This window comes from Cynocephalus volans, chromosome 5, assembly GCF_027409185.1.
Source record: "Cynocephalus volans isolate mCynVol1 chromosome 5, mCynVol1.pri, whole genome shotgun sequence".
NCBI lineage: Eukaryota > Metazoa > Chordata > Mammalia > Dermoptera > Cynocephalidae > Cynocephalus > Cynocephalus volans.
In genome coordinates, this window is record NC_084464.1 from 8414263 (window position 1) to 8429266 (window position 15004).

At 51.7% G+C, this 15004-nt stretch overlaps 3 pseudogenes; all 3 read left to right on the plus strand.

Moving 5' to 3' along the window:
- Nucleotides 1–1989: 1989 nt before the first annotated feature.
- On the plus strand, nucleotides 1990–2802 carry LOC134377780 (beclin-2-like; annotated as a pseudogene).
- Nucleotides 2803–6134: 3332 nt separating this feature from the next.
- On the plus strand, nucleotides 6135–7140 carry LOC134377709 (dead end protein homolog 1-like; annotated as a pseudogene).
- Nucleotides 7141–11966: 4826 nt separating this feature from the next.
- LOC134378256 (beclin-2-like) lies at nucleotides 11967–15004 on the plus strand (annotated as a pseudogene).

Below are 15004 nucleotides of genomic sequence, written 5' to 3' on the forward strand. Positions count from 1 at the left end.
GCTGCTGGTGGTGCAGAGTGTGGTCAGGGTCAAGAGATCAGTGTCAGTGGGAAGAGGAGATGCAGATTTGGATCGGGACAGTTGGGCAGCACGTCCACGTGTCACCTCAAGTTTGGGGTTTTCCAAGGGCCCTGGGAAGGCCAGGGGAGCAGAGCCTCCCTCTGTTTCCTCATTCATCAGATATTCCTGGACACCTCCTGTGTGCCAGCGAGTAATGCCCAGAGGAGACAGCACCCTCCTGCCCTGATGGACAGGTCATTCCAATAGGGACGGGGCAGGGACCCAGACAGAGGAGGGTGTCAGGTTTCCCTGAAGAAGGGAAAGGTGGTCACACCAGTGATTGAAGGCTCCCCCCACAGAGGCTTTTGCCAGCCCCTCCTTGGTTTCCAGGACCATCTCTGCCGGGGCTGCCGTACTGGGGGTGGACATTGGAGGGGCTGGTCTATGGTCAGGCAGGGGCACAGGGTACAAGACTGCAGCTCACTCAGGGGAGCCCTGAGAGGGCAGCATAGAGGGATAGGCCAGGCCTCTGATGCTGCTGCCCACCTTTCTCCCCCAGTGCCATGTCCTCCATCCTAGAGATCTGGCTGGAATTCTATTCCATTGACTTCCACGAGCCTCCTGAATTCCATGCTTTGAAGTCTCTGCTGGCCCATGTCCGTGTCAATATGCCGGGCTCAGAGGCGGAGCGTAAGGCTGATCTTCTTCTGGCGCAGCTGGAGAAGCTGGAGCCCCTGGAGCCCAGTGAGGCAGAGACTGAGGGTGAGGAGGAAGAGGGTGGGTGCCTGTGAGGGTTTGGGGAGGGGGCTGGGCTGGGCCACACAGAGCAGAGTTTCCAGAAGCAGGCTGGGGACAGGGGCACTGAGTACTCAGAACAATCATGCAGTGTCCTGCAGTGTGGGGAGACTTCCTGAGGCTGGGTCTCTGGACTTGGGCTTCTCAGAAAGACTGTCATTGGAAGAGACATAGAAACTCATGTTGATATTTTCAATTGTTGTCACTCCACTTCCAGCTTCTGCCCAGGCTGAACAACTGTCCCAAGAGCTAAGGCCATCTTCAGCTCCAGCTCCACCTCCCCTGCCAGAGCCAGAGCGAAAGCAAGATCCTGAGCCCGAGCCAGAGCACAAGCAAGATCCTGAGCCAGAGCCAGAGGAAGATCTAGAGCCCGAGCCCAAGCCCGAGCCCGAGCAAGGGCAAGAGCTAGACAGAGCCAGAGCAAGCTCACCTAACCACCCCTGAAACATCAAAAGAAGTGGAAGAAACACCAGCACCCAGGGGAGCCCCGCCTCCAGAGCTCCCACAAACACCCTCACCAGTCCCCACTCCAGAGCTGTCCTTCCCCTTCCCTGCCACCGTGCTTGTCCTCGTTTTTGTCTTTGTCCTGCATCTCCCAAATTTTATCATCTTTTCTCTTCACTTATATCCCTTGTATAAAATAAAGTGTTTTAATGTTTTCAAAATTACAATTCAGTGGCATGAAGTACATTTCTCATGTGCTGCAGCCCTCACCTCTGTCTAGTGAGAGAACAGCTTCATCAGCTCTGCAGCCATTAAGCTGTCGCTCCCCATCCCGCCTCTCCTAGTCCCTGACAACCACTCCATTTTCTGTGTGTGAGAATTGACCTGTCGTGGATTGTTCCTATCAGTACAGTTATGTGGTCTTTTGTATCTGGCCACATAACATGAGAAGGAACTGATTAATTTTTATTTTATGTTTCCAGTAAGAGGAAAATGACAGAAAAATCAAAGACTATATGTAGAGACACAAAGCCCCGATAGTTCTTATTGCCCTAATGTTGAAATAGGAACTACGTTTGAATGAGTGGAGAGCCAGATGCCACAGAGGAAAAGACTGAATTTCTTGGTCAAAACAAACCAAGAATAATGTCCAAAGCTTAAAAGACAAACCCCAGATTGGAAAATTCTTCATGACCAGAGAAAGGGGCATTATTCCGTCGGATAACCCGGAGCCTGAAACAGCTCGAGAGCCAGGACTACAGGCACTGCCTGGACACCAGCGAGCAGGTGGGGCAGGAGGAGCTGCAGACAGAGCTGGGGGACCTGGAACGGGAGGAGGCAAGGCTGGCCCAGGAGCTGGAGGACGTGGACGTGAACCTTGCAAGGGCAGCTGCGGAGCTGCAGGCAGCCCAGGACGAGACTGCAGAGCTGCAGCGGTGGGAGCGGTGGGTCCAGAGGGACTGCAGGGCACTGGAGTGGCAACAGCTGGGACTGTAGGATGAGTTGAGGAGCGTGGAGAACCAGCTGCGCCACGCCCGTGGGCAGCTGCACTGGCTGAAGAAAACCAACATCTTCAATGCCACGTTTAAGACCTGGGAGGAAGGCCCCTTGGGCGTCATCAGTAACTTTAGACTGGGTCCTCTCCCGCACTGTCCCCATGCACTGGGATGAGATTAATGCTGCCTGGGGACAGACGGCACTGCTGCTGCTTGCCCTGTCCAATGTGACTGGGCTGCCGTTTCAGAGGTACAGGCTGGTCCCCTGTAGAAACCACTCCTATCTGAAGTCCTTAACAGATGGCTCCACTGAGCTGCCCCTGTTCTATTATGCGGGTGGGGTGAGTCCTTGAGTAACAGACTTGACCATGCCATGCAGGCCTTCCTGGACGGCATGCAGCAGTTCAAGGAAGAGGCTGGGAAGGGTGAGCAGGGCCTCTGCCTGCCCTGCAAGAGCCACGTGGGCAAAGGCCTGCTGGAGGACGCTGGGGGCAGCAGGGAATGCTGCTCCATCACCACCCTTTGGAACACAGAGGAGCGGTGGAGCAAGGCGCTCAGACTCATGCTGCTCAACCTTAAGAGGGGCCTCACTTGAGTGTCCTTAAAGTACCATCCAACATAACTTTCTCGTTGGCAAGTTAGCTTGGTGGTTAAAGCCCCCCTGTAACACCAAGGTCAAGGTTTGGATCCCCACATCGGCCAGCTGCCAAAAGCAAACCAAAAAGTAGCTTTCTTTATTGTAAAAATACTATCAGATGGTCATCTGAGTACGACGTGTTTATAATTCAAAAGATGAATAGCCACAGCAGATATTAACTGAAAATCAAAATAAACCATTGCCCAGAGCAAACCAAGAATCATGGCTATCCTTCCCAGCACATCTTTGTCCGCCCTTCTGTGGACCTTCCTCTCCCCTTCTCCCCCACCCAGACAAACATTGAAAACACGGAAAATTGACAAGAGGACAAGATCCCTCCTACATAAAGGGCTGCAGGGATACAGAAGGCAAGAACTGAGGCTGGGGATAAGAGGGGCGGAGTAAGCAGAAAGGTGGACGCTTTCAGTTTGGGGTGAGAAAAAAGTGATTTGAGGCCACTGATGTATGTAGTGGAGCTTTGGGCCAGGGGTTGGGGGAGAACATTCAAAGATTCAGTTTTGGCTGCCACGTATATTGTGAGCCTCTCCTCTTCCTTCCTGAGAAACTTCCAATAAGTTTCCACATGTTCTTTCATGATGTAAAGCGAGAAGTATGTCTTCTTGGGCTGTGTAATTATGTGCAGATTAATTTTGAGGTGAGAGGGTAGGGTGGCCAAAGACTAACTGGTGACATTGTACGATAGATCAATTGAGGGGTCACAGAAACCTGAAGATTAAAAAGGAGCCAACAAGAGGCATTTTTTAAAATGCCAGTTGTGTCTTGCCATCCCCCCACTTCTCCATTGCTCTCGAGATAAACTCCCAAATCCTTACCCTGGTCTTCAAACCCGGGTGACCTGTCCCTTACACTCCTCCCAGCTCCTCTCTGTTCCAAAAGGTGCCAATCCCGCCCTTCCTCTGCCCTTGGCCTTGCTATTCCCTGTGTGTCAACGTTTTCTAACCAAACTGTACACTTCTTGAGGGCTCACTTAGCTTTGTTGTCCAGATGACACGTCGAATCGTTCCTACATACTAACTATCTATAAATAGAAGTGGTCATTGTGAAAGAGAACAGGAGGGCTGGCCAGTTAGCTCAGTTGGTTAGAGCACAATCTTAGAACACCAACGAAGGCATGGGTTGGGATCCCCGTAGTAACCAGACACAGGAAAAGCAGAGAGAGAGTGAGAGAGAGAGAGCGAGAGAGAGAGAGAGAGAATAGGGAAGCGGTGAATTTGTCAGAGACTTGGAGAGAATAGAAAATTCCAATAGGAGATTGACGAAATGGATTAATGTCTAACTAAGCCTGTGACGGAATACCACGTAGGTATTAAAATCTTGTAGAAGAAAAACAACATAATACTTAATGACAATACTTAGAATATATTAAGTAAAAAAGATGATATTATAATAAAACACATAATTTTATACTCCAAAAAGTTGGTTTTTGTTTCTGTTTTGGCAGCTGGCACGTAGTGGGGTCCGAACTCTTAACCTTGGTGTTAGCAACAGAATGCTCTAACTAACGGAGCCAACTGGCCAGCCCCAGAAAAGTATTTAAAGAGAAAATATTTCCAAGAATTAAGTATCCTTTTAATATACGAAGGTATTTCCCTGAAAGTTTTGTATTTAAAGTAATTAAAATTTTCTACCTGATATTATGAAAGAGATGGGATACTGGTTTTCAGCACTTCTATGTCACGTGTACTGGTGGTTCTAGCTAGGGCAATAAATAAAAAGGAAAAGGAATAAGTATTAGAAGGGAAAAAATAAAATTCTATGTATATAACATAATCATATAATATCCAAAAAGATCAACAGATAAATTATTAGAATGAATAAATAAGTTAAGAAATTCCCTGGCTACAAAATCAATACAAAAATCAAATATAGTTCTCTATCTAAGCAACAATTAGAAAAATAAATTTAAAATAGTTTAATTCATTAAATAACAAGAGTAATCTGACAAAAAGCCCTTTGCGTAGAATATCATGTTATCAATTGCCTCTAGAATAGGGGTTGGCAAGCTTTTACTGTAAAAGGCCCCATAGAAAATGTTTTAGGATTTTGGGTCCATGTGGTTTCTGTTGCCTTTAGAGTGTAAAAAGCAGCCAGAGAAAATATGTGAATGAAGTGGGCATGGCTGTGTTCTAAGGAAACTGTATTTACCAGAACAGGCAGGAGGCTGGATCTGACTCGGGGCCCTAAAAGACGGATTCTGTCAATCTTGTCTGCAGTTACATAGCCAACTTGAAGGAGTTCCCACTGCCCAAATTTGGGACAATTTGAGCATCACGAAGAAAAGATAGTAATAACTTTTTTTAAAACATTGAAAAAAAAATCCACAAATCCTTAATGATACTGGAAACGAAGGGGGCGAAACACTTATTTGTCATGATTTGAGATGACTCACATGGCTAATTCTAACTTTAAAATCCAGCATTGAAAAATGGAAAAGAAGAGAAAGATTTAAAAATCATAAAAAATTCAACATTGAAAGGGAAAATGATGAAGTATGCCCTGTTTTAGGAGGAACTGCAGTTTATCCCCAGATGAGAAGAGAAAATTCCTTATAGAAAAATGACACCTAGGGGGCTGGCTGGTTAGCTCAGTTGTGTAGAGCACAGCCTTGTAGCACCAAGGTCATGGGTTCAGATCCCGGTACTGGCCAGCCAAAAAAAAAAAAAAGAAAAGAAAAGAAAAGAAAAGAAAAAAGAGCCATCTAAAAAAATGTAGAATGAACAATAAAATCATCGACTTAGGTTTTGATAATTGAAGCTGGAAAGAGGGTCTTGGGAAGCAGATACTTGCATAGCACCAAAGTACCCACAGACAAATGGCTGGCTCACTGACCATCCTTCATACTGAAGAAGTTTGCTGTCAACTTGAACCAGGTTATCAAATTTAACATCACTAGCAGTGAGGCAATCTACCATTCTATTCCATACCTCTTGCCAGGATGTATTCACCTCCTGACATCGTCCAGACTGTATTCTTCCCAGAAAAACGTTTTATTTAACCTTTCTAAGCCGTTAGACCTATATTCAGCTTATTGGAACAAGTTAAATGCCATCACAAAGAAATTATGAGATTGCTCCAGAACGACATTTTTATTTTATAAGACAACTGACCTGATTTTCAAAAAGTCATTTTCTTTTTAAAGTAGGGGGAAAGCGTAGTGGATTGAATTGTGTCCCCCCAAACTCACTGAGGCTTGACTTGTACTCCCCAGGTTTTCTGTAGTAGAAACTTACGAGTGCAAGCGGGCGTGTGAGCTCCAGGGTGAGCAGGTGAATCCAGAGAACGAGGCGGCGTTGGAGGCGCGGGTCAGGGAGACGGGCATCCGCCTGGTGTAGGTGGAGGGGCAGAGGAAGGACGGCGGGCCAGCCCCAGGCCGGGTGGGCAGCCCGCCGGCCGACTCGGAGGAGCTCTCGGGCGGCTGCACCAGGACGTCTCCGAGCACCAGGGGATCCCACTGTGGCAGCGCGCGGGCCGCCTGCAAGATCCGCCTGCCCATGACCTTCGGCGGCCTGAACCGCGGCTTCCCGACGCCCGCTGCAGCTCGCGGCGCGGCACGCAGGCCGCCATGGCCCCGCTGCACAGCCGCCCGCTGCGGGGAGAAGAGCGAGCTGCGCGTGGATGGGTCGCCGATGACGGGAGCCGCCGCTGCTTCTGCTCGCGCTGCAGCCTCCGGGCCCGGCCTTCAGGAGGCGCTGCCGCTGCCCAGCCCCGGCGCCGCCCGCGCAGATCGCGCTGCTCAAGTTCAGCTCACAGCGCACCGCGGCCGCCCTGCCCCCAAAGGCCCTAGCGGGAGGGCTGTTACGCCTCTGTGCAGGGCAGGTGGCCGTGGAGTGGCTCAAGCCAGGCCCGAAGCAGCGACTCCGCCAGCAGCTTGCGGGGCCCTCACTGCGGTGCCTACAGCCGCAAGGCAGCCGATTGGCCTTGGCTAAGGACAGGCTAGGGTCCCAAGGGGCTCGGGCTGCCCTCCAGCTGCTGTGCTAACAAATGAGGCTGGGCAGCCCGGTGTTCCTCACCAAGTGTTTGGGCACAGGACCTGCTGGCTGGCACCACTTCTGGTACCAGGCGGTGATCCCTGGTCATCCAGTGCCTTTCAGCGGCCTTATCTGGGTTGCGCTGGCCGCAGATGGGCAGGACGGGCATGACGTGTCCAAGGATGCGGCGTCCACACAGCTGCTGCAGGCACTGAGTGAGTCTGGGGCCGGCTTCTTGTGGTCTGCTGGGGCTGAGCCAGGTGCCATCATGAAGCAGTGACCCCGTCCTCCACAGGCAGCCTAAACAAGGAGGCAGAGCCTGTGTCAGTCTCCAGCCCAGCAGGCCTGGGTGGCCACTGTCTGATCCCATTGGGGGAGGGGCGGGGTCCTGCCGCATTTGTGACACAGCCTCCCTGCTCGGGCAGGGCCTCATAGCACCTGGGTGGCTCGGGTTTGGCTTATGTGGTGGTGAAGGACCTTGCCCTCCCCCTCCCAGCCCAGGGTCAGACCTGACCCCATGGTGACACCCACACCTACCTTTGTCCCGTCACCCCTCTTTCTCCCACAGCTCAGTAGGAATCATGGTTATTTTCTTGATTTCTTTTGGTTGGATTTTATTTGCGGGGCCGGCTGAACCAAAGGGTCAGAAATCCTGCCTTCATCCCCACTTCTTGGCATCTGGGTTTGGCTTATGTATAGTTTTGAGTTTCTCTGTGCTGATTGTATTTATATTAAATCCCTGGTTGCTGTAAAAAAAAAAAAAAAGAAAGAAAAGAAAAGAAAGAAAGAAAAAGAAAAAGAAAAAAGAAAGAAACTTAGCCCCCACTGTGACTGTTAAGAGGGTGGGAAATCCTATTATGGTAGTTGAAAGGTGGAGCCTTGAAGAGCTGATTGGATTGTAGGACCATGCAGGAGCAAATGGATTAAAAATGATGGTCAGGGGTGTGGTTCTGAGGACTTTAAAAGAAGAGGAGAGTCTGTCTTTCTCTGTCTTGCTCTCTCAGCTTCCACCATCTTGAAATGTGAGACCCCGGGGTCACTGTCACCACCACCAGATGGACTTTGGACTTCCCAGCCTCAGAAACTGTAAGCAATAGATTTTGTTTTCTTTACAAATCACCCACTTTCAAGTATTTTGTTATAAGCAACAGGAATGAACTAACACAGAATGTATTTGATGAAAAGAAACAAAACAAGGGCCGGCCTGTGGCTCAGTCGGGAGAGTGTGGTGCTGATAACACCAAGGCCCCGGGTTCAGATCCCATATAGGGATGGCTGGTTAGCTCACTGTTTGAGCGTGGTGCTGACAACACCAAGTCAAGGGTTAAGATCCCCTTACCGGTCATCTATTTTAAAAAAAGGAAAAAAACAAGCGATTATAATGTGAACTTTGATTAAGAAAAAAAGCAGCCCGTGACCACCATCGCTGAGCCAGGCCATGGAGTTCTCCTACTGAACATAAACCATGTCCCAGAACACTCTCTCTGTTACCTTTCTGGAGCAAGACAAAAACCAAGACCGATCTGTAATTGTCTAAGAACAGACAAAAACAAGAACTTTGTCCAAACCACAAAAGGGCCAGATGTCTCTCTCCCTTTCCTGCACTAGTTTGCCTGCTTCTAAGTAAAAGTTAAGATAATCATAGAATTGCTCTTGCTTTTCAACAGCACCCAGTCTAGAGCAAAACCACCCCTCCCTTGAACCCTCCCCCAATCAACTAACACAAGCTGAAGTCCTATAAGCCCCATCTTGAGTTGCAAAGAGTTCAATCAAATATGTCCTATCCTCCTACCTTTACAAGTATGTTCCTGGCATCCAGGTCCCACCGCTTGCTCACCAATCAGAAACAAAAGACTGGTGAGTCCCAAATGTTGGTGCGAGGCAGGAAGTTCACTATCAGATGTCTAAGGAGACAGACTAGAACTGTCTACCACTTTAGGGTTTCAGGGGAGTTTAAGGGGGAGCGGAGGGAATGGAGCACAGGAAATGAAAAGCAGGAGGGAGGGGCACGTGCAAGGAACCAGGTGCAGTCTCAGCCAGCCTCCGTCTGGTTTCTGCTCCCGTCCTTGCTGTTATCTCAGGGTCCTGCTGGAGGGATGGAATCAGCATAGCTTTAGTGAGTCTTCCTTGGATAGCACGTGAAATTCTGCAGCTCCAGGCTGACCGGAGAACAGCTTCACGTCCATGTATATAACGTCATCTTGCCCCATAACCGAGGTTCAAAATATCAAATAACCATGGGGAAAGAGGGAACTCAGAGAAATGAAGTCCAAGGGAAAAAGGATCTGTGTCCTTTTCAAATCTTTGAGAACCCATGCCGTTTTAGTTCCCAACATGGCTTCAGTCCTGCTCACTCCAACAACTTACCTTCCTATTTACCTGGAAAGTCAGTTTCAAGTTTAGAATGTTTAGACACCCTGAAGTTTCAGGCTGGGCCATACTGTGAGGACCACAGCCTGCACACGATCTCCCCTTCTCTTCCCACCCCGGCTCCACTCCACAAGTCAAAGAGCCTGTTGGGTTTCCATGTGGACACAGCAACCAGGCTTGGGTTTGGTGATAATATTTGGCAAGCCTCAGCCAGGAGCTGAGTGCCCCCTAACCCACTCCCCCTCATCTCTGTCTCAATCGAACACATCTAGTTTCAAAAGATGGGCCTGCCCCCCACAGCCCAGAAGTTAAATCTCTGTGTCAGTGTCCTCAACTGTAAAACCTGATCGTGCAACTTTGAAAGACCCTCATGCAAATGGGTACGATTAGTCACCTGTACCAGATTAATCCACCCAAGCAGGATCTGGAAAGAAGAAAGTCCAGAGAGAAAGATCATGCAAGAAGATGTCACTGGTTACTGACAAGACTGCCACTCTGCAGCCGGCTGTTTTCACTCAGACTCTGTACATCTTTGCTTATGTGTAAAATTTGGTGTATTGTAATAATTATGGTGCAGACAGGGAAAACAGGCCAAGAGCAAAAGCAACATTTTCAAGGTTATAGGGCAGAAACCAGACCTGTCATTAGTCGTAGTCCATGCTACCTTCCACACCGTCATGGGTTTTTATCTCTAGTTTGATCCATTAGCTCCATGTGACACTGGTCATGGGATGGGTTTCAGAGATGTTTGCTCACACATGACTGATGACATCCTTAGGAAGGAGATGCTAGAATGATCACCACTGTGCAGAAGGGGAGACTGGGAAGGTCCTGAGAGTCACAGTGGCTTGTCCAGGGTCACATAAGTGATAAGAAGGAGGAGCTGGGGCTGAACCTCCATGTATCTCCTCCGAGCTGTGAAGCTGGCTGCACCCAGGCCTTGCACAGGGGTGTGGTCAGGCAGTGTTGGTGGAAGTGTGGGCAATAGAGAGAGTTCATGGGGAAGGAGGGTCAGCAGTCAGGTACCCAGAGGGGCACTTGCAGTCTTGTACACAGAGGTGGGGTTCAGGAAATGAGGTACCAGGAAGTGACCTCACTTCCTTGACGACAGACCCCAACGGAACTCGGAACTCGGTAACCTGGCACCCACATTCTATACACAGCCCCTTCCCCAGCTCACTTGGCCACAGGCAGAGTGAGATGTTGTGCTGTATCCCGAGGTCCCGGGGCAGTAGCCCCAGGCAGCCCTGGGCTGAGAGGTTTGTCCGACGCTTCCGGCGCTGGGTCAGCCCTCGCCCTGGACTCCTGTGGCCATTTGGCAGGAGGTCCCCAAAGGTAACGTCAGGTGTCCCAGGGCAGGGCGGGCCAGGCCAGGCCAGCACTGTGAGCCTCCCTGGGTGACCGCACACCCTCCTCCTGTGTGAGGGGGGACATGGGGACAAGGGACACCCTCCCAGGGCAGGGGCAGAGGGTGGGGGCTTTATAAACCTGCTGGTCCTGGTGCGTTCACACCTCAGGTCAGGGCTGGAGGGTGAAAGGGGACTGCGGGGTTGGCAACCACCACCCTGTACCTGAACCCTGGGCCCTCAGGCTGTCCTCTCATGTCCTCCCTGGGGTTAAGACTGGCCTCCAGCCCCTTCCCTCCTGGGGGTTCACGTTGCTCTCACTGTGCATCTCTTCCCTGTCCTGACCTAGAGTGAAGACAAGTCTTCCCTCAGCCCAGATGCCACCCACAGGTTGTGGCCTGTCCCCGCAGGCACCCTGCAGAAGTGGGTGGAGCACCTGGTGCCCACTGTCATGCGTGGCAACCACTCCTACGTGCACACCTTTCTCCTGAGCTTCAGGAACTTTGCCAGTCCCCAGCAGGCGCTGCACCTGCTTTTCCTCAGGTGAGCACTCTGCCCCTCGATCACACAGTGTCACTCGGCTGCCTCCCAGCTGTGAGTCTTGGGACTGTCACCACACCCCTCTGAGCCTCAGTTTCCACCTGTGTTCAGTGGGTGGTAACAGGAACAAGCTCCAGTGGGTCCCCCATGGAAAGTGCTGCTCCTGAGTCCAGCCCTGTGGAAAGTTCTGCTGGAGGGGCCACGGTCGTCCTCATTCAGGATTCCAGCCCCCACCCCCCACGAGGAAGTCTCTGTCACACCCTCACTGACCTCGTTGACGTGGGCTTCACACTTTTCACATTTGAGATTCTATCTGTAGGCTTCTGGGTGTATTCAAAGCAGGGAGACTGGAGGCTGGCAGAGGGGCTTCCGGTGCACCCAGATATCTTGGGAGGAGTTGGTTGGCGTTCATTCCTTCAACAAACATATCTGAAGTCACACTATGTGCAGTGACTTTCTGGGCACTGACCATATTCCAATGAACCGAGGAGACTACATTCCCTGCCCTCCTGGGCTTCCATTCTAGTCAGAGGTCAGACAACCACAATATACATGAGAAGCAGGTAGTGCCACCATATGGTAGATGTGACACCGTCCTGGTCTCCTCTAGGTACAGAAGCATTCTTTCCAATTTTCATGGGGATGGCGGAGCCCTGGAGCAGCTAAAATGGTGAGTGGGGTTTGGGTGCAGATGGAGGGGCTCCCATCTCCACAGAACTGTGTGTGGTCGGTGGGGGCCTGTGGATGGTGGGGGCTGGCAGAACTCTGGCTGCCACACATCTTATGATTCCTGCTACAGGGCCCAGGGCACAGCCTTTCCTGCAGGAAAAGGAGTCAAGATGAGCCGGGAATGGGGCCACAGGCACTGTAGGTTGTGCGAGAGGCTGGAGAGCAGAGTGAGCCCAGAGACAACCTGCCCCACCCCTCCCATCCAGCCCTGCCCACACCCCCAGAGCCCATGCTGAGCCAGAGCAGGTGTGCAGAGCATCCCGCTCACACTCGGGGATGCTCACCCATGCGGATGCTCAGCTGCTGCTGGTGGTGCAGAGTGTGGTCAGGGTCAAGAGATCAGTGTCAGTGGGAAGAGGAGATGCAGATTTGGATGGGGACAGTTGGGCAGCACGTCCACGTGTCACCTCAAGTTTGGGGTTTTCCAAGGGCCCTGGGAAGGCCAGGGGAGCAGAGCCTCCCTCTGTTTCCTCATTCATCAGATATTCCTGGACACCTCCTGTGTGCCAGCGAGTAATGCCCAGAGGAGACAGCACCCTCCTGCCCTGATGGACAGGTCATTCCAATAGGGACGGGGCAGGGACCCAGACAGAGGAGGGTGTCAGGTTTCCCTGAAGAAGGGAAAGGTGGTCACACCAGTGATTGAAGGCTCCCCCCACAGAGGCTTTTGCCAGCCCCTCCTTGGTTTCCAGGACCATCTCTGCCGGGGCTGCCGTACTGGGGGTGGACATTGGAGGGGCTGGTCTATGGTCAGGCAGGGGCACAGGGTACAAGACTGCAGCTCACTCAGGGGAGCCCTGAGAGGGCAGCATAGAGGGATAGGCCAGGCCTCTGATGCTGCTGCCCACCTTTCTCCCCCAGTGCCATGTCCTCCATCCTAGAGATCTGGCTGGAATTCTATTCCATTGACTTCCACGAGCCTCCTGAATTCCATGCTTTGAAGTCTCTGCTGGCCCATGTCCGTGTCAATATGCCGGGCTCAGAGGCGGAGCGTAAGGCTGATCTTCTTCTGGCGCAGCTGGAGAAGCTGGAGCACCTGGAGCCCAGTGAGGCAGAGACTGAGGCTGAGGAGGAAGAGGGTGGGTGCCTGTGAGGGTTTGGGGAGGGGGCTGGGCTGGGCCACACAGAGCAGAGTTTCCAGAAGCAGGCTGGGGACAGGGGCACTGAGTACTCAGAACAATCATGCAGTGTCCTGCAGTGTGGGGAGACTTCCTGAGGCTGGGTCTCTGGACTTGGGCTTCTCAGAAAGACTGTCATTGGAAGAGACATAGAAACTCATGTTGATATTTTCAATTGTTGTCACTCCACTTCCAGCTTCTGCCCAGGCTGAACAACGGTCCCAAGAGCTAAGGCCATCTTCAGCTCCAGCTCCACCTCCCCTGCCAGAGCCAGAGCGAAAGCAAGATCCTGAGCCCGAGCCCGAGCCCGAGCCCGAGCCCGAGCAAGAGCAAGAGCAAGATCCTGAGCCCGAGCCCGAGCACGAGCAAGATCCTGAGCCAGAGCCAGAGGAAGATCTAGAGCCCGAGCCCGAGCCCGAGCCCGAGCAAGGGCAAGAGCTAGACAGAGCCAGAGCAAGCTCACCTAACCACCCCTGAAACATCAAAAGAAGTGGAAGAAACACCAGCACCCAGGGGAGCCCCGCCTCCAGAGCTCCCACAAACACCCTCACCAGTCCCCACTCCAGAGCTGTCCTTCCCCTTCCCTGCCACCGTGCTTGTCCTCGTTTTTGTCTTTGTCCTGCATCTCCCAAATTTTATCATCTTTTCTCTTCACTTATATCCCTTGTATAAAATAAAGTGTTTTAATGTTTTCAAAATTACAATTCAGTGGCATGAAGTACATTTCTCATGTGCTGCAGCCCTCACCTCTGTCTAGTGAGAGAACAGCTTCATCAGCTCTGCAGCCATTAAGCTGTCGCTCCCCATCCCGCCTCTCCTAGTCCCTGACAACCACTCCATTTTCTGTGTGTGAGAATTGACCTATCGTGGATTGTTCCTATCAGTACAGTTATGTGGTCTTTTGTATCTGGCCACATAACATGAGAAGGAACTGATTAATTTTTATTTTATGTTTCCAGTAAGAGGAAAATGACAGAAAAATCAAAGACTATATGTAGAGACACAAAGCCCCGATAGATCTTATTGCCCTAATCTTGAAATAGGAACTACTTTTGAATGAGTGGAGAGCCAGATGCCACAGAGGAAAAGACTGACTTTTCCTGGTCAAAACAAACCAAGAATAATGTCCAAAGCTTAAAAGACAAACCCCAGATTGGAAAATTCTTCATGACCAGAGAAAGGGGCATTATTCTGTCGGATAACCCCCAGTCTGAAACAGCTCGAGAGCCAGGACTACAGGCACTGCCTGGACTCCAGCGAGCAGGTGGGGCAGGAGGAGCTGCAGACAGAGCTGGGGGACCTGGAACGGGAGGAGGCAAGGCTGGCCCAGGAGCTGGAGGACGTGGACGTGAACCTTGCAAGGGCGGCTGCGGAGCTGCAGGCAGCCCAGACCGAGACTGCAGAGCTGCAGCGGTGGGAGCGGTGGGTCCAGAGGGACTGCAGGGCACTGGAGTGGCAACAGCTGGGACTGTAGGATGAGTTGAGGAGCGTGGAGAACCAGCTGCGCCACGCCCGTGGGCAGCTGCACTGGCTGAAGAAAACCAACATCTTCAATGCCACGTTTAAGACCTGGGAGGAAGGCCCCTTGGGCGTCATCAGTAACTTTAGACTGGGTCCTCTCCCGCACTGTCCCCGTGCACTGGGATGAGATTAATGCTGCCTGGGGACAGACGGCACTGCTGCTGCTTGCCCTGTCCAATGTGACTGGGCTTCCGTTTCAGAGGTACAGGCTGGTCCCCTGTAGAAACCACTCCTATCTGAAGTCCTTAACAGATGGCTCCACTGAGCTGCCCCTGTTCTATTATGCGGGTGGGGTGAGTCCTTGAGTAACAGACTTGACCATGCCATGCAGGCCTTCCTGGACGGCATGCAGCAGTTCAAGGAAGAGGCTGGGAAGGGTGAGCAGGGCGTCTGCCTGCCCTACAAGAGCCACGTGGGCAAAGGCCTGCTGGAGGACGCTGGGGGCAGCAGGGAATGCTGCTCCATCACCACCCTTTGGAACACAGAGGAGCGGTGGAGCAAGGCGCTCAGACTCATGCTG